Source organism: Bubalus kerabau, chromosome 7 (assembly GCF_029407905.1).
Source record: "Bubalus kerabau isolate K-KA32 ecotype Philippines breed swamp buffalo chromosome 7, PCC_UOA_SB_1v2, whole genome shotgun sequence".
In the NCBI taxonomy this organism is placed as follows: domain Eukaryota; kingdom Metazoa; phylum Chordata; class Mammalia; order Artiodactyla; family Bovidae; genus Bubalus; species Bubalus kerabau.
Window position 1 is genome coordinate 53,529,389 of NC_073630.1, and position 20,084 is coordinate 53,549,472.

Consider the following 20,084-nt stretch of genomic DNA (forward strand, 5'->3'; position numbering starts at 1 on the left):
TTTTTGAGCAAATTCAATTCTGTTTTCAAATGTAACACATAAAAATCCTTCATCTTTTATTTGAATTAAGGAAAATCTATGTTTATTAAAATGGTTTTGCTTTAAACCTTATCAAAGAGGATTCAATTATCATTTATGATAAAATGACTGTATTTACAAATCTATTTCTTGGCATTTACAACAATCAGGAGTCACTTTTTAAATGTCATATATATATATACTTACTTGCTAGCTCTGGAAGATTAAAAAATATTCTTACATAAAAATCTTAGAGACAGAAAAAAAACTAGATGGAATTTGAAATTAAATACTTTTTAGGTAATTAGAGTTTTATCCAGTACCATAAATAAGCAGGCTGGTAATTCTAAAATTAATGCCAAAAAAAGATGAGACATTATTTGAGAAATGAAATTATGTTTACAGTTCAGGCAATATATTTAAAAAATCTGCCAACATCAAGAATATGTGTCCTCTGTATACCAGGAAAAAAATGCAAATTGCTCAATACTTCACAGTGTCTTTCATGTTCATTTGCTTTTCAGTTAATTGTCATTGGTTTGGTGCTGGGTATTACTCATTTCAAAAAATTATACCAAATGACAAAGGCATCATATCATTATATAAATAATGAGCACACCTAAGATTCTCATAGCAATTTTTTGTAATGCATAGTATTTACATATGTTGGTTATATAAATGGAGTTATTTTGTACATAATGAATTCTCAATGGAAGCAAATCTAACTTCCTAAAATTTAGTTCCTTTTTTAAACTATAATAAAAATAAAGAATTCCTCTTTCTTTTTTTCAAAGTCAGCTTATAATTAGGATGGCCTTGTAATTTAACATCCAAACAGGAACTCTTTAAGAGTGAAAGGGTGCATTATTAAACATTATCCAGGAATAAAAGATATAAACAAGGACTCTTCAAGGCAAAACAATACCTAAGATTATCATCTTACTTATAACAAGCTGCTTCTGAACCTAGCTACATTCATTTAGGAACTTAATATCATGATATTACACTGTTGGCATGGTCTCAATGAGTTGATGCATCAAAATTAACACAGGGGATTAGATTTGGCACACCCGTCACATCATGAAAAATGTATATATATAGAGAGAGAATAGCTTACTATTCACTGCATCTTGATATCCAAATACTTCTTTCAAATTATGAATGTTTTTATTCTTCCGGATGCTAGGGCAGTTCAAAAGTAGTACTATGCAGAATGGGGGTAGCTGATGATATCTGTGTTTTATCCATGCATAGAGTAGGAAACAGACCTTGAGTTTCGGGGTCTCCTGCTTCCCAGTCATGCAACATTTTTCATTGTCTCCTTTAAAGCCACAAAGTTGATTCTCATGTAGCTAATAATTGTTTGCTTCTTTGGAACGGAAGTTCTTCCAGGAGTTTTACTATTAACTGTGATAAGTAATTAAAAAAAAAAAAAACAACAAAAACACCTCTAATTCTAAGACCTCCTAATCAATATTAATGAGAGAAATTTGTAAGTCAAACAACTTCAGATTACTCATCCCTGCTCCATTCTTAAGATCATGTTTGGATAGAAAGGGGTCAGGGAACTAATTCCTACAAAGTGATGGTCTCTGGTCTCTGTGTTGTTTGTTTTATATTGTGATTATATATTTTCATTGTATAGTCAACTTGTCTACAGGTTTCCAAGAGACAGATGATACTGTGGAAGGATTATACTTATAGAGAAACATCAAAAATAGCCAATAATTTTAAAATGTATTCATTGATTATATACTCAATGATTATGTTCAAAGCTTATTGCCACAGTTATATTTCACCTGCTGTAAATCAAAGAGTTCATGGACTTCTAGATGGGAAGGTCAGAAAATAACAATAACATATTAGCATAGTTTTCATACTTATACTAATATACCCATTTGCCAAGTTAAATCATATCTGAAGCAACAAGTTTATCCTAAGAGGTTCTCTGGGCTTTTGAAGTGGCTCATTTACCAGGTTAATACCTCAATTTTATCACAGGGTGGTTGGCTACCAACTTCTTGGCAATCTATGCATGAGGAGGCTGCTGCTCTGTATTTCTTCTTTATATTGAAGATCTACATAAAGAATCAACATCAATTTTCAATTTTCAAGTGTCTGGTTATCTTGAAAGTTTTGTACACATAGAGGTAAGTTTTGTACACATAGCACTTTGCAAGACATTATTTTTATATTGTGATTTTGGAAGGTAACCCATGTGTAAAAATTATTTGTCTTTCTGGAAATTTACTCCTGATTCCTTTAGTTAAATGCATTGCTACAAAACTGTTCTATAAAAAGTATGGTGCAATTCACTACTTAGAAATACATCAAAACATCAAGATCCACCTTCCAATAGGACTTACATTTTTGTTCACAGTATTAAATAATATGACTCATAAAAAATTTTATAACTATTTGTTGCAAATAAAAATGAGTGATTGAAGGTTAACTTATGCAATTTACCATAATCCTTTGAAAGATAATTTATAGGGAAATATTTTAAAATTGTCTTTAAGGGGATTGTTATACATTCTTTCCATGTAAATGATTGCTACTGAAAAATTCTATTTAATTTTTAGCACTAGTGTAAGAATGTACTTTTAAATGATATTAAAGGTTTATCATGATCAACATATTTTACAGGTACCCTGAGTATAAGCACAGCATAACACAGTATAAGCATATGAATGTGTAAGTGCATTCAAGGTTCTCTGAAAGAAAATTGGTTGATTGAAGTAGATAGAGAGTAACTGTAGGTTGTATTGCTAAAATAAGCATTTATCACTCTGAGATGTGTTTTTGTACTCCTCTGACTTCAGCTAAAATAAAAATCTGTGTTGCAAAAACGGAAAGCAGAGTGAATAAATTCTTTTTTTAATGAGAAGTGGCATAACGGCCTCATAGGAACAAAAACACTAAGCTTTGGGTTGGAGGATCAAGAATTAAGTCCCATCTCAGCAACCATTTTATCTGAGGCAAGTTACTTAACCTCTGCAAGTCCATTTATAATACCTCTTGTGTGACATGGGAACATGCTGGATGTTCTTCACTTGCCTGCGCAGACCTACATTCCATCTCTCTCCATCCTGCTCTGTGTCTCTGGGGGGTGATATTTACAGGATGGACCAATCAAGGATCTTGACCTTCTGACATTCAGTGAATGGGAAACACCAACAGGTGGGTAATAATAGAAGTTTAATGTTTATGCCCTTGGTTTTTCTGTGTCAGGTTGAAGACTGAAGAATGGTGATTTTCCTCTCTGGACATCTCTTCCTACAACTCCAGGTCCTGCTGGGTGCTCTAACTATTCCCATCATTAACACTTTCAGGCCAAGCAGTGTTAAGACCTGGGTTCTCTCACTATCTCCTGTGGATTTTTCTTAAGTCTAGCCCTACCTATGAAAGCGATTCCCTTATTAAACAATCATCAATTCCCCTCCTTTGAGTATGTAGTTATCTTCTGGACCCATATTCACATGGAGGAGAAAGAAAATTCCAGCAATGTATGGTTGTTGTATGGATTTATTGTTGTAAGTGCAAGAAAGGTTAAGATGTACTGAATGTCAAATGAACATTAGTTAAAATAATCTAGGTCATCTACCTCCAAGTCTTTGAAGATTTGAAATATGTGTCTGGCTATTTAGCTGAATCAATATCAGCAGGAGATATTGATCCAAAGGAGCTGGATCCTGATCCAGCTCCTGATCCAAAGGAGCTGGTCTCCATTCAGCACTTTAGACTCCTGCTTCTGCCAGTCTCCACAGTTTTCTTAAGATGTACAGCTATTCAGAACAATGTTATTAAAGCATATCAGGTGTTTTTTATCCACCCCTATGTTTTAGAATGTTTCTTATTCCTGACACAGGATTTCAAGTTACTCTGTCTAAAACTCGGCAAGTATGTGAATTTTCTAAGATGTCTGTTGGGAAAGTTACAGTTGTAGTGTTGCTAGAAAAAGAGGGATTGACATTGCTGAGGAGATGACAATGCCTCAATTGATGGATAACAAAGGTGACAAGAACATGAAGATGATTATGAATTCTTGACATTTTCCTACAGGGCAAAGGCATCTCATATCACATGTTGTGAAGGTGATACTCAATTCAAAGAAATTATACTTACAACTTTCTACTTATTTTAGAGACTTGATTAGGAAAAAGTTGCAAGTTTCACATACTAAATTTGAATGTTGGAATAAGAGAGAGCACCCCCTCACCATCAATCTGCTTATACTATGGTACAATAGTAAAGTGGAAAGACCAACAAAGCATCAATCTAGATACATGGCTTTCAGTCAAATCTCAATTCAAACTCAGAGAATGTCCTTGGGCTCTGTGAGGGTTGATTTTATGTATCATCTTGACTGGGCTAAGGCATGCCCAGATTGCTGGGGAAACATTAACTCTGGATGTGTCCATGGGAGTGTTCCTAGAAGAGATTATCATCTTAATCAGTAGACTAAATAAAAAAGATAGCCTTCCTCAGTGTGGGTGGGCATCATTCAAACCACTGAGGGCTTGGATAAAACAAAAGGGCAGAGGAAGGGTGAATTAGCTCTCTCTCCTTGAGCTGAGACATTCATCTTCCTCTGCCCTGGGGTCACTGGCATTCTTATTTCTCTGCCCTTTACGCTCACACTGGGACATACACCTTTGGCCCCTCATTTCTTGGGTCTTTCAACTGGACTTAACGCTCTTGGCCCCAGGTTCTCTGGCCTTCGGACTTAGACTGAATTAGACCGTCTGCTTTCCTGGTTTTCCAGATTGTATATGGCAGATTTGGGGAATTCTAGGCCTCCATAAACACATGAGCCAACTCCTAAAGTCTCCTTTTAGATATGTTTTGCTGGTTCTGTTTATTTGAAGAATCCTGACTAACATAGGCACATCAGTTAGTTAACTGCTTTAGGTCTCATTTTAGTAAACAGATGAGAATTTTAAAATTACGATTTTATCCACATCATGCATGAGACTGGTGGTAGAGTTAAATCATATGCACACATTTTTCAATTATCTTGTCTCATTGTAGACAAATTACTTAACCTTTTTAAGATTCAGTCTACTTATCTATAAAAAGAGAAGTGTGTACTGGAGTCATGTTTTCCAGGTAGGTCCTGAAAAGCTATAAGTTTCTTAAAAGGTTACAATAAGCCTAAATTATTGATAAGATAGGTAGCTGTTATCATCTCAGAAGGTTATAAAATTACAGTTAATGACATAAAATTTATATTCAGAAAAATTGAGCAATTTATTCCAGTAGTAACTCATGTAAAATAATGTTTATTCAAACATGCACTCTGGGTTACTATTGGAATTGTTTTCAATTTGTAGAATATACATACATACAAACATATAATTAATGGTGAACCATGTATTAGTTACCTTACCTCAAGTTAGAAACTAGAATTGTTGTTTCAATATTGTCTGTTATCAATATGTCCCAATGTTTTAGCAAATATAATAAATATAAAACCTAAATGAGTAACTTTATATTTGAGGGGTCACAAATATCACTATTTTTGATATTTTACTCCAATATCAAACAACAAAAACTGAAGGAAAACTAGATAACATGCCAAAATATTCAATGAAAATATAATTGGATATAATGTCATAGTTTCAACATCATTGAAAAATCCAATATATGTGCTTAGTTGCTCAGTCATGTTCAACTCTTGGGACCCCATGGACTATGGCCTGCCAGGCTTCTCTGTCCATGGGAGTCTCCGGGCAAGAATACTGAAGCGGGTTGCCATTTCCTTCTCCAAATCCAAGGAAGGAATTTTTTGTTTGTTTTGTTTTGTCTTTAAACCAGGGGTAACCAGGATAAGAAGATCAATAACAATGTGTACAGCCTAGAAAAAATTCTTAATGTTAAAATAGAAAATCAATTAAAGTTTAAGAAATCAACTATAAAAGAATGGGGGCAAAAGATAAGGTAATATTTCTTCAATTTAAGACTAATAAAAACATTTCTGAACCTGTACTGAAGTGAAAGAAATCTCCAATTTGAAAAATGGTATATTTGGCTATATACAATCTTGGAACTAATAAACTAATAATAAACTATTAAAATGTCTTTTTAACACATCACCGATACACAAATTTTGCACAGTGAAGGCTATTTTATTCATTCATTTTTCAAACAACAAATGTCTAGAAAAGGCAAACACTCCCTATTAAACATGTAAAACAGTCACACATGTACACATTTAAATGCCAGTAAATACAATATAAGCGTGAAGCTTAGAATAAATCATTTGAATAAAAGAATAAGCAAGAAAAATTTTCTATCATGTAGAAAAAAGTAAATATAAAGATGATACAAGTTTTAATTATATACTATTAAAACATTATTAAACTATGTAATATATAACATTATATTTTAAAATTGACTGTAAAGTATGGACTTTTTATTTCTGTGAAACATATTTAGGGCTTTAAGCAGGATGGAATTTTAAGTTAATTTGAGAGAAATAAATGTCTTAACTATATATAACTTAAAATTAGAAACACTCTCTCTCCATTTATTCAAAATGTCTTTTACTAGCCATTTAAATTTGGTAGACTGACCTCTTTGAGTCTATCACCTCGGATGTGAGATGTGTATGACCCAATAGAACCAATCTTGAAAGTATATGATGGAAAAGTATCCATGAGATCTACCCAAATTATAAAAAGGCTAGAAGGATTGAACATTAGTGGAACAATTCAGATTTTAAAATCAGCAAGACCACCTTCACTGCAGAGTGGAGAACATTTTGGAATGCCTGAAGTACATATGGATTCAGAAAACCATCGTGTACTTACTAATTCCATTCAGTCTTTTAAAAAATGCATGCATAACTAATGAAAAAAAAAAATCTCAAGAGTCACACATGTGGGTAAGCCCATCTTAGCAAGAGTATTTTTACCCTTTCCTCAAAAATGTTTCAACCAGGAAGTCACTATATATTTTGTGCGCCTAGGAGTTGGCTTCCCAATTTTCTCTTTCCTCAAACTAGAATTACTTTAGATTGATCTAGTTGCAAATATAACATTTCAGATAATATATATTAAAAAATGAAATAAAACAATAAAATATATTATTTTGAAGCTCCTTTGAATGCTTTTTTTCTTACCATTTGATAAAGCCCTATCTCCATTTATCCTCCTAATAAATCTGTTAGGTAAAATAATTTTAGCTTTATTTTATAGATGAGTTAAATGTTCCAAGTTTAAAGGGCTAGAAAGTTGTGATCTATAATTCAAATTCACATATTCTTATTCCAAAACCCCCCTCAAATAATTTCTATATATTACTATTCAAACTAATAGTAATTAGTATTCAAACTAATATTGTCATTATTAATGATGACATTAATACTACTTAGCTGTACACATACAACTGTACACATAGCTTATTTTTCTTCAAATATCTCTGTCTTTCTTTCCTAAGGGATTCTTCATTTCTCTTCCCATTTTTAGATTATTCATCGACACACACAGATGTGCATGTATTTTCCCTACTCTTACCTATGGCTACTCTATATTAATCGATACACAAAACAACAAATAGAATGAACACACAAGATAAAATTTAAATACTAAAACAAATACTTTTGTATTTTTCACACAACATAAATTATTATTATTGCATAAGGCCTACTCTACCCAGTTTCCTCTCACCATTATACAGATAACCAGTCATGGGAATAAATATATAATATACACACATATTCCTAAAATATATTGTCTCATTTTGATAGTAAATAGGAGCTTCATTAAAATATAGTATAATATTCTAATTATGTTTCTGAGATTCATTCATGTTGTTTATAATTCTTTCATTTTCACCTCTGTGTAATATTCCATCAGGCCAGGGATTAGCAAACTTCTGTAAATAGTCCGAAAATGAACTGTTTGGTTTTAGAGGGCATATGTTTTCTGTCACAAGTACCCACTCATATGTCATAGAGAAAAAGCAGCCTTACACAATATACAAACCAATGAGTGTGGCCGTGTTCCATTAAAATATAATAGGAGGCTTGCCTGCTTTGACTTATGTTCTATAGTTTGCCAATTCTTGCATTGCATGAATATGGCGAAACTTAGTTCTCTCTTCTCCTGTCTGTAGATACTTTTGTTGTTTTTAGTTAGCTATTATAAATGATTCTTGCTTTGAACATTTTAGCAGAAGTTTCCTGGAACATATGTGTATACTTAGAAATGAAATTCCTAAATTTTAGTCAAGCATATTTTTAAAGATAAAGCCATATTTTTCCCAGGGTGAATTTTAGCAATTTTCCATCTCACTAGAGTGTATAAAAGTCTCTGTTGATCCGCACCCTTGCCAAAAATTGTAATTGTCAGATTTATTCACTCACTCCTGTCTAGCGAATATAAAATTGTATCATATTGCAGCGTGAATATTCATTTCCATGAGGTTAACAAAAATAGCTCGTGTTTTTATTTATTTGTAGAGACATGTATATTTTTGTTTCTTTAAAATAATTATAAATTTCCTTTTCCTATTTTTGTACTTGATTTTTGTATTTTTTCCTGCTGAGTAAAGATATTCTTGAAAGTGATTCCTTTTCTGGTTATGTTTCAAAAGTCTTCTTCTGGTTTATGGCTTGTCTTTTTCTTCTCCTTATGATTTATTTCAAAAAGCAGCTTCTGATATTTCTGTTTACTCAGGCAATGTCTTTTGTTTTTGGATAGTACACTTTGTGAAACTATCCTCATTAAAGTAGTCAATACTGGCTTCAGATTTGCTTTCATGTTTAAAACTTTAATCCATCTGGAATTGATATTTTGGGTGTTGGGTACTGTAAAAATGCAATTTCAAAATAATTTCCCAGGTGGATACCCACCACCATTGTCCTGCCACCATTTATTTTATAGACCACATCCTTCCCAGTGCAAAAATGATGCAATTTGGACTATATATTGTTTCCATATGTTGTCTTCTTCTAAGCTTATTTTCTTTTCCATTGGTCAATGTTTATACCTCTGACTTAATGCCAAAAAGATTTAATTACTAGTTTCATAAATGTTGTAATAGCTGGGAGGAAATTTTTTCTTCTAAGAGCATTTTAGTTGTACTTAGTCCCTTTATCTACATTTGAAATTTAGAATTATTTTGTCAATTTCCTCAAATATCCTGCTGGGATTTTGATTAAAATTCTATCAAATTCACGAGTCAATTTTTGAAGAAATAATACTGTTAAAATAGTGACAGTTGCAAGATTTTTTTTTCAGGCATGTTAAAAATTTTCCATAAGAATCTTGTACAACTTTTGTTAGATTTATTCCTAGGTAATTTTTAACTAAGTAATTTAAATTTGTGGTTTTCTTTTATAAAATATTACTTTAAAATTATATTTTACTTTGTTTCTAGGACATAGAAATGAAAAATATCTCATTAATTCTAATACTGCATCAATGATATTTGGTAGTTTTATTTATAAAATTCAAAACCTCTCATCTAGTATTCATGCTTCTTTTGTGTCTTAATTGCAGTGACTGGGACATTCACAAAGATCATAAATTGAGTGGGATATTGTGTGTTCCCAGTCTTGCTTACTAAGCAGTGGTTTATGATCATCAATAAGAATAATGTTGACTATGTGTTTTAGATAAACACACTTTAGTATTCTTGCCTGGAGAATTCCATGGACAGAGGAGCCTGGTGGGTTACAGCCCATGCAGTCTCAAAGAGTTGGACACAACTGAACTACTAAGCACAGCAGAAGGCTTCTTCAGATCTCCGTTTCAAGTTCTCTCAAGTAAATCTGAGTTTTCAAAAACTCAGTTTTCAAACATAGGCTTTGACTTTTTACTCATTTAGATCCCCTTTCTATATATTCCCACATTTACCTAAAAAGTAATATGAAATTTCTTATTTAATAAATTTATCAATATAACAAATTTTGGGCTATGTAAGAGGATTTGTTTATAAAGTATCTTGGATAGAGTCTGCATCATAATTTCAAGAGAAACTATATGAAAAAATAAATATTAGTGCTATCAATCTTACACTGCTAATATTAGAATTTCATAATATTCCACAACACCTGAGGAAATATTAGACATTTGTACTTAGGTGTTATGCACTGAATGTCCATGTCTTCCTCAAATGTGTACATTGAAATCTTAAGCTTTAAATGTAATGGTATTAGCAGGTGGGTATCTTTTGAAGGAAATTAGATTCAGATTAGGTCATGAGGATGGAGCCATCATGAGGGGATTGCTGCTGCTGCTAAGTCGCTTCAGTCGTGTCGGACTCTGTGCGACCCCATAGATGGCAGCCCACCAGGCTCCCCTGTCCCTGGGATTCTCCAGGCAAGAACACTGGAGTGAGTTGCCATTTCCTTCTCCAATGCATGAAAGAGAAAAGTGAAAGTGAAGTCGCTCAGTCGTGTCTGACTCTTCGCGACCTCATGGACTGCAGCCTACCAGGCTCCTCTGTCCATGGATTTTCCAGGCAAGAGTACTGGAGTGGGGTGCCATTGCCTTCTCTGATGAGGGGATTAGCACCCTTCTAAGAAGAGATGGAGGTATTAAGGCTTCATCTACCCTTCCATGTGAGAATACAGTGAGAAAATAACTGTCTGTAAACCAGAAAAAAGATACTCACCACAAACACTTTCCAGCTTCCAGAAGTGTGAGAAATAGATGTCTGTTCTTTAAGCTACGTAGTCTATGATCTTTAATTACAACAGTTCAGGCTAAGACACTAGAGATTTTTGCATGGTAACTATTCTACTCTCATTGATGACAGACTTGATTCACTAAAAGCCCCTATGGGTGACCAATGTCATAAAAACTTCCATATACAATAGGGTCTCAATGGATGAAGGATTTAAAAAATGCATCTTAAATAACAGTTTTAAGTATATACACACACATGATGTTACTGTTATTGATATTTATTGATGATTAAAGACAAATTTGCTCTGGAAAAAAGAAAATGCTTCCTTCTTTCAATAGCTTAACAGAGAATTACTAGCTCACCAGATTTGAGCCTAAAAGCAGAACAGACTCATTTTACCCAGTGGTTTGCTGAGGTCTCTCCTTTCTTATTAAAAAGCAGAGACAACACTTTGCCAACAAAGGTCTGTATAGTCAAACCTATGCTTTTTCTAGTACTCATCCAATGGGTGTGAGAATTGGACCAGAAAGAATACTGAGTGCAGAAAAACTGATGTTTTTGAATTGTGATGCCAGAGAAGACTCGAGAGTCCTTTGGATTGCAAGGAGATCCAACCAGTCCATCCTAAAGGAAATCAGTCCTAAATATTCACTGGGAGGACTGATGCTGAAACTCCATAATTTTGGCCATCTGATGTGAAGAGCTGACTCATTGGAAATGATCCTAATACTGGGAAAGATTGAAGGCAGAAGGAGAAAGAGGTGGCAGAGAATGAGATGGATGAGATGGTTAGATAGTGTCACTGACTCAATAGACATGAATTTGAGAAAACTTTAGGAGATAGTGGAGACCAGCGTGCTGCAGTCCATGGTGTTTCAAATGGTCAGACATGACTGAGCAACTAAACAACGCCTTTCTTACAAGGACAGTTTTCCAACCAGAGGGCATCTGTTGTTCTGGAGTTAGCAGAGATCTCTATCCACCATCAATACAGAAACTTAGTTGCAATTTAGTCATGGTACTCACCTGTCGATATTCTTTGCCCAGACTAAACTGTGGCAGGCTGAGAATATGAGCGACTGTGCCCACTCAATGACTTTTCTGCCTATCAGTTTTCTCAGAATATGTGTGCTGCTGGTGATATGTACCCATGACCCCTTTGTCCAATTTAATGTTCTGCCTTCTAAAATTCATTTCTTCACAACTGATCTGATTCTATTAATAGAAATTTCAAATATTTTGCTAATAGGAGGATATGCATCATAATCCTTAAATATCCTAATGTATATTGTTACCAGCATCAGGACTCATCATTTCATAACTTGAGGACATTTAGCATCTCAGGGCTTCATTCAAGAAAATTAATCTACTTTTCTTTCAAAAAAAATGTAACAGTTGATATATATTTTTTTAAACCATTTCCTACGGGTCCTGTTCAAACCACATCAGTTAGTCACATTTCACAATAAGTCTATAGACACACACATGTAATACTTTTAAAAAATCTTTACAATTTGTTATGATCCCATAATAATACTGATATTCATTCAATAAAATAGAAAACAGATATGAAGAGTTCCAAATGTGTAACTTGTCCTACTACTCTGTGATCAACTTTGCCATATCACAATTTGCAGATCTCATGGGAATACCAGACCACCTGATCTGCCTCTTGAGGGATTTGTATGCAGGTCAGGAAGCAACAGTTAGAACTGGACATGGAACAACAGACTGGTTCCAAATAGGAAAAGGAGTTTGTCAAGGCTGTATATTGTCACCCTGTTTATTTAACTTATATGCAGAGTACATCATGAGAAACGCTGGGCTGGAAGAAACACAAGCTGGAATCAAGATTGCTGGGAGAAATATCAATCACCTCAGATATGCAGATGACACCACCCTTATGGCAGAAAGTGAAGAGGAACTCAAAATCCTCTTGATGAAAGTGAAAGTGGAGAGTGAAAAAGTTGGCTTAAAACTCAACATTCAGAAAACAAAGATCAAGGCATCTGGTCCCATCACTTCATGGCAAATAGATGGGGAAACAGTGGACACAGTGTCAGACTTTATTTTTCTGGGCTCCAAAATCAGTGCAGATGGTCACTGCAGCCATGAAATTAAAAGACGCTTACTCCTTGGAAGGAAAGTTATGACCAACCTAGATAGCATGTTCAAAAGCAGAGACATTACTTTGCCAACAAAGGTCCGTCTAGTCAAGGCTATGGTTTTTCCTGTGGTCATGTATGGATGTGAGAGTTGGACTGTGAAGAAGGCTGAGCGCTGAAGAATTGATGCTTTTGAACTGTGGTGTTGGAGAAGACTCTTGAGAGTCCCTTGGACTGCAAGGAGATCCAACCAGTCCATTCTGAAGGAGATCAGCCCTGGGATTTCTTTGGAAGGAATGATGCTAAAGCTGAAACTCCAGTACTTTGGCCACCTCTTGCGAAGAGTTGACTCATTGGAAAAGACTCTGATGCTGGGAGGGATGGGGGGCAGGAGGAGAAGGGGACGACAGAGGATGAGATGGCTGGATGGCATCACTGACTCGATGGACGTGAGTCTGAGTGAACTCCGGGAGTTGGTGATGGACAGGGAGACCTGGCGTGCTGCGATTCATGGGGTTGCAAAGAGTCGGACACGACTGAGCGACTGATCTGATCTGAAATAGATCATGTCTCTGAATAGGTCCTTGATATGCCCCTGACAATCATCAACATTTTTAAATTACATAAATTTTATGTAACACATAAAGAAATTATACTTTTATAAGAATTTCCTCATGTATTCACTCACTCTCAAAAGTGCATATGTGACTGCAATCAAGAATGTATTTAGTTTTTTGTTAAGATATTCTGAGGCATTTAACTGAGATGAGAAGAAACATTAAGTCTCTGTGTGATTAATGTTACGTAAGCCCATGTTTTTAAAATTCTCCATTCATAGGTGGATAAATTCACTGTATACAAAAGCACGATTTAAATGTAGAAGCTGCAACAAAGTAGAGTAGCCATTTTCATTGCTAAATTTGTTCTTGAGTTCTAAAATTAAGACACTGATTTGTTTTTATCTTCAATTCTTATTTAAACATTTCCCCTTCAAATAATCATCATGCCTTTAGGTCTGTATATATAAAGTGTTCACTGTCAAACTACAAAATATTTTTATATATTTGTTAATATGAAGAAAAATATTACTTTTTGTTGAGTACTATTAAATTAGTGTATGAGTGAGAGTGAGTGAAAGTCTCTCAGTCATGTCCGACTCTTTGCGACCCCATGGACTATACAGTCCATGGAATTCTCCAGGCCAGAATACTAGAGTAGGTAGCCTTTCTCTTCTCTAGGGGATGTTCCCAACCCAGGGATCAAACCCAGGTCTCCCACATTGCAGGCAGATTCTTTACCAGCTGAGCCACAAGGGAAGCCCAGCTAGTGTATAAGTAAACAATAATTTTAGTAAGCTGCAAGTGGTTAATTTGCTACTAATTTGATGGTGATTTAACTTGGGATCAATCATTTCACATTTTGTGTTCCTAAAAGTAACCATGTAAACTTGAATATTAGGAAAAATGTTAGATTACTAGAATGATGGTAGCCATCAAATAAAAACAAATTAGAACTGGGTTTCCTCTCTTCTCCATTTTACTGTTTACAACTTTCTTTTCTCTCAACTCTGTACCATATATTCCAATTTATTTTCTTGATGTTTCTTTGACTATCTTGTTTTAATACATGAATTCACAAATATATATATATATATATATTTTCATATTTAGAACAATGACAGCACTTATGACTAAGCTCTGAAGATAATTTTCCTAACCAATTCAACAAGTGATTATTGATTATTCCTTATAATCAAAACTAGGGAAAAACAGCATAGCAACTACAGCTTTTCAATATATGTTCACCATTTATTGTCATTGTTCAGTTGCTCAGTGTATTAATTCCAGGTGTGATTTAATTTTGGTTTGAGTATTTCTTATTTTCCTTAAAAGTAACCTACAAAAAAAAAAAACATACAAGACAGAAATAAGCCTTAGGAGCTGGATTTCTGCTCAACAAAATTTGGCACAAATATTACAACATATTGTTTCCACTTTAAGTCATCCAAAATTGTGGAGATTATTTCAATTGCTGACTAATGGGAACTCATTTAAGTCAGGCTCAAAGGGAACCAAGGTTGTGAAATATGAGAACAGCTCAAGTCAGCACTAGGATTATGGGAGAAAGCTACCACCTCCCTGAAGCCTATTGGATCACGGAATGTGAGATGGGTGGTGAGGCATAAAACAGGGGAACAAGGTTGTGAAGTAACGGTGCTCTAGTGTTATGTGGTGGATTGTTTCCGTGCCAGATTCGTATGTTGAAGCCCTCACACCAAGTATACCTCAGAAAGTTACTGAATTGAACAGCCTTTAAAGAGGTAATTAAGGTAAAATCACGTCACATGGGTGGGTCCTTATTTAATATGACTTCTCTCAGGAGAAGAGGAGATTAGAACACAAACAACACAGAGGTAAAAGCTTGCGAGGGTACAGAGACAAGGTAGCTATCTGCAAACCAAGGAGAGAGTTCTTGGGAGAAATCACTGGCAACAGTAAGTAGAGCTGCTATGAATATGCAAGGGTAGTCATTTTTGTATATATCACTTCTGTTCAGTAAATATCATTTGTTCCATATCTTTCCCAGTACTTGATATTTTCATTCTTAAAAATTGTCTTAAGCTTTTACTCTTTAATCATTTTAGTGGATGTAATGTGGTATCCATTATAGTTTTAATTTTCATTTCTCTGATGATTGAATATTTTGACCACCATTTACTTACTTGACATTTGTATATCTCCCTTGATAAACTCTGTGTTCAAGTCTTCTGCTCATGAAAAAAGTAATTTCCTTGACTTTTATTTTTCAACTGTAAGATTTATCTATATTATTTCAACAAAAATAATTTTAGATATGTGTATTATGAATATTTACTTCCATATGTAGCCTTCTTTCATTTTCTTATGGTGACTTTTGATGAGCAGAAGTTTTCCATTTTGATGTTATACAATTTTTTCTTTTATGATCAGTTATTTTTGCATCCTCTGTAAAATGCCTTCTCTTATCATGACTGAGAAAATATTCTCCTCTTAAACTTTTATTGGTAGGTATGTTATATAGATATGTTTTTAGGTCTATGAAATATCTCAAATTGACTTGATGCATATTATGAGATGAGGGATGTGGGTTTATTTTCAATGTAATTATCTACTTGTTTCAATATAACTTGTTAAATTTTTTCTTTCTCATTTTGTTTCTTTAGTCCTTACATACATGGTGAATCTATTTTTAAATACTCTATTCCTTTCCACTGAACTATTCATCTATGATTATGCCAATGACATATTATCTCAAACACAGTAATTTTATAGTCAATTGTGAAATCAGCTAATGTGGGTACTCTATTGTCTTTATTTTCTAGATAACTTTGGCAACTCAAGATTATTTCATTTCCCTACAATTTTGCAATCAGCATGGCAATTTCTACAAAAACAACTATTGAAGTTTAAATGAGTTGTATGTATGTATATGTGTAGCAACATTAGTTTATAATTTTGTACAAATATGTGTAGATACAGATGTAGAACTCTATTTGTATATATCTAATAAAGATATATCTTTCTCAGATATATTTTTTGGGAGTATACTATGTTGTAAGCAACACTATAGAAGAAAGGAAAGATGCTGTTAATCATGGGTGTTGGAAGTTGATCAGAAGTTGGGCTCTTTAAATGTCCTGATTTATCGATCAGAAAGCTGAAGCAGACTGGGTTAATTATTCTGTTACTTTTCTTCTTTCAAATTCTCAAAATAAATTAAGGTTACAGCATGGGGATACTTTTCCAGGATCACATAGATGGCTAATAGAATCTTTCTATAATCCCACTGAGTGTTCTTTCAAACAGTTACAGATGCTATCACAAGTTCCAGTTCCTAGAATATCATACCCCCAAAATTAATAAGACACATTTGGAAAATAAATCATAATATTCTGATTAATATATTCTACTCCCAGCAAATGGTGTGTTCTATTTCTATTGTTCACTGTATTTTGTGCCTTGAATTTTTTTTTCCTTTTCCATGTATCTTAAGGTTATTACAATCTTTCAAAGTCAAGGTTTAAATTTTTAATGAATTTTATCATTTGTTATTGACAAGTTTGTTAAAGTATACTCTGTATGCATCTTTTATTTCTAGTAACAAGAGTTCTGTGTACAGTATAAAAAGAAGACAAGCATCCTAAAGAATTATAACTTTCACCATATTGCCAGCAAAACCCCTTTTATGGATACTTGGAAAATAAATATTGATTAGATAATAGTAACAATATAACCATGGCTAACATTTATGATGTCTTTACTACGTCCAGACATTTTTCTATTTTTTTTTGTTTGTTTTTTTACTTTATGACTCAGGTGCATTTATTGTGCATATTTGAAAAATGAGAACACAGTTGAGCTTAAGGAACTTGCTCAGTTCATAGCTCTGATAGTGGAGGGGTTGGGAACAAGCTTAGATAATCTGATTTCAGGATCCTATGCATAGAACATTAGACTATAGAGTCTTTCATGATCAACACTGAAAATGTATCATTTCTTTTAAATTTTGGCTAAAAAGCACTGCAAACTGTGTTTTTATTTTATGTATATCTTTATATACTTTCCTTTTTAATGTTAAACTAAATTGAAATCTCTTTTGGTTAATTATAATAAAAGCAACAAGATATCTATGACTAATAATTTAATTTCTAAACTATTTAAGATTCGAAGAAAAAAGGTAGCATTAACATTTTTAGTATGGACCTACCCTTAGATGGTTGAGACTACTGGATCTCTCTTAGGGTTAGGGAAAATGTGTTTGGATAAATTTAAAGGTTTAATAAATTATTGCTGCCTTTTTAATGTTGATATTGGTGATTTAGTTATGGTAAGATATTTCTTATCCTCCAATAAAAATTTAGTGAACTGCCAGGATTTCCTTGGTGGTCCAATAATTAAGATTCCATGCTTCAAGGGGGCACAGGTTAGATAAAACCATAAAGAATTTGTCTGCAATGAAGGAGACCCAGGTTCATTTCCTGGGTTGGGAAGATTCTCTGGAGAAGGAAATGACAACCCACTCCAGTACTCTTTCCTGGAGAATCCCATGAACAAAGGAGCCTGGTGGGCTACAGTAATAGGGTCATAAAAGACTGAGCAACTAACACTATGGAACTAAGACCCCTCATGCCACAACAGAGCAGCCAAAAAATAAAAAAGATTGACCTGCCAAGTTCGGCCTAAGGAGGACAATTCTTTTGTTTGTACCCAGGATCACATGCCCTCTTGCCTAATTAAAGTATCTCTCCAGGCACTCCTCCTCTCTCTTCTGCATCATTAGCTTCTTTCCATTATCTTGAAATTCTAGCTTATCTTTACACATGCTGATTTTTGCTCTAACATGTCACATCCCTCCTCAAACTCTACAACAGTTTCCTATCCATAGTAATTTCCTATGACCTATGAAACAAGTTACCGCAAACATAAAGTAGTGAAGTTGCTCGTCGTGTCCGACTGTTTGCGACCCTGTGGACTGTGGCCCACCAGGCTCCTCCGTCCATGAGATTCTCCAGGCAAGAATACTGGAGAGGGTTGCCATTTCCTTCTCCAGGGGATCTTCCAGACCCAGGGATCGAATACAGTTCTCCCGCATTGCAGGCAGACACTTTAACCTCTGAGCCACCAGGTCAGACCCCAAAATCAGTTGTTTTAAAAAACAAATTTATTCTCATACAGCTTGCAGATCAGAAGTCCAAAATCAATTCACTAGACTAAAATCAAGGAGTTAACAAGATGCTCTAGGGCAATAGCATTTTCTAGCCTTTTTCAGGCTCTAGAATCACATTCCTTACATTCTGAGTTTTGAAGTTCTTTCCTATGTCATTAAAGCTAGAAGTATAGCATCTTATTTCAGCAGTCTCATTGCTTTCTTCCTCTGTGTCAAAATTCTCCCTTCCTCCCTCTTATAATGACCCTTGTGAAAAGATTTATGGTCAATGTGGATAATCTAGAATAATCTCCTCATGTCAAGATCCTTAACTGAGTCACATTTGGAAAGTTCCTTTTGTCATACAAGGTAAAACATTCATAGATTCCAGGGGAGAGGACCTTGATGTCTGAAGGAAAGGTGTGGCATTATTCAACCTCCTCTCAAATAATATTATATAAAATAACTTAAAAAGACCTGATCTTGTCTGGCCTCCAACACCTTCTCTCGCCTAATGCACTATCACTGAGGCTTTGCTACGGTCTTCTGAGTGCAGTGACTTCTTGGATATTCCCTTTGCATACCAACTGTTCTCCTACTTCAGAGACTTTGCAAATGCTGTGTCCTCTGATTCGAAAGTTCTTAGATAAACACTGGACTACTTCCTTTACCTTTCCATTGATCTCTTTCATAATGTTGCACTATCACAGATTTCCACACCAAATAAGAGCATAGTAGCCTCTTCCTCATCCCCATTATTTCCCTAAATTGCATTCTCTTTTTTCTACATCATGATCATCCCCCAACACATAAATGTGTTTTGTTTGTCTCTGCCTACTAGAGAGAGTAGAGAGCTCTCTAGGCTATAAGCTCTCTGATTGCAGAAGCTGTATTTGTATCCCTGCTGTGTCTCCAGTACCTAGAAGAATACTCACTTCTTATGTCAGTGTTTTCAAGTTCATAGGTCCTGGATTTGTAAGTGAGATTCCTCATGCAACAAGGAAAAAAAAAAAACAAACAAACAAGGATTATGAATCAACATAACTGAAATGATAGATAAGTAATTTATTTTGAATCAAAGGAAAGTCCAAAAAACAACAAAATGGATATTTCACTCCATTCACTTGCAAATTACACCAAATGTTTATGTTATAATTTATCTCTAGAAAGGGTATGAAAAAACATAAAGAGAAACTGTGGTTAGGTATTAATTACCCAAAACATTAACTCATGACACAGAACTCTAAAGACCTGAGTATTTTATTACAATCACCCGTTTTTTTCCCAATAGGATTGTATATATAATGATAAATTCTGGCTTAATATTCAACATAAACGTTAAAGAAGAAAAAAAAATCTTTTGGAGTAACTGTCATAATATTTGGATGCAAATTATTCAGTCTGGGTTAAAGCTCTGTCATTTTTGCCATTTGACCTCTTCTACAAAGTACTCTACAAAGATTGCTGGGAGAAATATCAATAACCTCAGATATGCTGATGACACCACACTTATGGAAGAAAGCAAAGAAGATATAAAGAGCCTCTTGATGAAAGTGAAAGAGGAGAGTGAAAAAGTTGGCTTACAGATCAACATTCAGAAAACGAAGATCATGGCAGTTGGTCCCATCACTTCATGGC

General features: G+C 34.3%; 1 long non-coding RNA gene across 1 annotated transcript; it reads left to right on the forward strand.

Annotated features, from left to right (window-relative positions):
• Positions 1-15,138: 15,138 nt before the first annotated feature.
• On the forward strand, positions 15,139-17,401 carry LOC129657745 (uncharacterized). Its single transcript, XR_008717063.1, has 3 exons — positions 15,139-15,255; positions 16,123-16,221; positions 16,899-17,401. It is a non-coding gene; the product is annotated as an uncharacterized LOC129657745 (long non-coding RNA).
• Positions 17,402-20,084: the final 2,683 nt, after the last annotated feature.